This window comes from Cyprinodon variegatus, unplaced genomic scaffold, assembly GCF_000732505.1.
Source record: "Cyprinodon variegatus isolate N-32 unplaced genomic scaffold, C_variegatus-1.0 Scaffold523, whole genome shotgun sequence".
NCBI lineage: Eukaryota > Metazoa > Chordata > Actinopteri > Cyprinodontiformes > Cyprinodontidae > Cyprinodon > Cyprinodon variegatus.
The window spans coordinates 260,987-263,275 of NW_015150976.1; positions in this window are offsets into that span (position 1 = coordinate 260,987).

Below are 2,289 nucleotides of genomic sequence, written 5' to 3' on the forward strand. Positions count from 1 at the left end.
CTAACTTTTTATTCTTTTTAGACAATTAGTGGGTAAAACTATAATATTAAACCCAAACTCTATTATTAGTTGGTTTTTAATATATATTGCAAGGCTTCCTTCATCCAGTAGATCTGTGAAAGAAAGCTTGAATGAAACATTTAGATTAAATTGAGTATAAGTTACGTTCAGGTCATGTTCCGATGTTTCAGACGGTTTGGTCCAACCTTTCTTGGAAATGTTCCCACACATCATGTTCGTCTGATTCAATGGTTTTTAATTCCCCTTTCAGCATCTTTTCTTTCTTTGTGTGGATACTATTCTCCAACCTTTGCTTCTCTAACTGCACATGTTTATCCGGGACCTAGAAACTATAGTTTGGCTTTTTTTTATGTTGAGGTGCAATAAATGCACATGCAGTTGATTCTGTTCATGGGGAATGCTTTGAATGAGGCGCTACGGCTAAGATTTATTTGAGGGCCGGGGGCGGTGTTCACATGACTTCATCGAGTCGTGTCGAAAAGCTTCTCTCACTGTTTTCAAATCATCAAAGCTGGTTATTTTTCTCATTCTTTTTGTTATGCAAACTCCATATTTTCTAACTCCAGAGGAGTTAGAGATTAAAATATCTTTGTAAACAAAAACTATACTGCCATACGTTCTATTATTGCCTTTATCTAAGCAGTTATAGTAAAATTAACATACAGTTGCTGCTAAATGAAACAGAAAACCATCAAGTCTGCTGAGGGAGGCTAAATAAGGAGGCTAATTAGATTTATTACATGTTAGATAAAAAAAAAAAGGATTTGAAACCAAAATATATTTTTAGACTAAAATAAAGGAGATTTAAAATGATTCTTAACTAAAGGAAATATATTTAAAACTAAAAAATATGTTGAAAACTCCATTTCAGTTAAAAGTTTTTTTAAGTTTCTCTTGTAATTTCTTATTTTATTGGAATGTTGCATTCAGGAACTAAAATGTCTTTTAAAATAACATCATAATTGTATCCATTTGTTGCTGCTTTTAAAAATTAAATTGGAGCGGTCTGCTGAAATAAATATTTGGATCAGTGAAGTATGTTTTTTTTTTAACTCGCATAAACACAGAATATTTCATGTTTTAGAGTCATTTGTTTCTCCTGCAGTTCCTGAATGCAGCGGCAGGCTCTTTGGCGGCCTTTAATCTAAGCCCCGCCCCCATGTCAGTACCACTTTGATATTGAAAAAATAAATAATAATAATAAATTGAAAACAAAAACTTGAATGTAAACATTACTTTTCTATTTAAATCTTTCTTCTTCTGTTTCAAAAATATTTTTTTTTATTTCTAAATATACTAAATAGTTTTTTTCCTTTTTCAGTTTCAGGTCGTAGCTAACGGGGACCGATCTTTTTGGCCCCTCATTAGCTCCATATTAGGCGCCGTTTGATATTTTCCAACATATCTTCCAATTTTTATTCTATGAACATCATGAACTGTTTGTTTTCAACACTTCAGCTGCTTTATCTTGGGTTTTATTTTTTTCTAAATTGCTCTAATATCTAAACAGTCCCATCCTTCAACTGATCTATTTATTTTAACCATTTATCATAACTATATTATCTTCCAAATTATTATTTTAATGTATTTCTTGTATTTGTTTAAAGACTGATTCTGCTAACTTTGTTTCTGAGGGACAAACAATATTTTAACCCAAATTGTGGTTAAATAAACCCAACAATTATACATTAAGAATAGACTAAAAGCAAAGCGTCTGTATTTGATGGTGCTGGTGAAACTTCTCCCCCTTTAAGCAGGAATCCTAATTGTTTTATGACTTTTTCCCTTAAAGTGTTTTCATTTAGACCCTTTTACCTGAAGGGTTTGGGTTTAGATCAGCATTGGTCCTCCTCGTCATGTTGTCTGTTATTGTGGGAAGATTTTTCAGGTCTGCTTTAGCGAACAGGAGGGCGTCTACGCTCTGAGCAGGTCTGCCTGAAGTCTACAGTTTCCCTATTTCTTTGTTTTTGCAGAACTTTCCAGCCTTTCTACATAAAATGACAGCCTTAACGGATGTTCTTTAAGCTCTAAAACCTGCTGCTTATTATTACAGCGCAAGATGAAAGGAAGCAACAACACTGGAGTCATTTCTATCGTGTGCAGAGACACTTATAGTCGTCTTGATCCGACAGCAAGGGCCAGAATCACTGATACCAAAACGTTTTCTAATTTGAGTTTGTTAGAAGATCAAATTTCTTAAGTTAGTCTTTTTGATCACTTGCATCCCCCTTCCAAATGGAGTCCCCCACCGTCCCTCAGTGAGGTCTA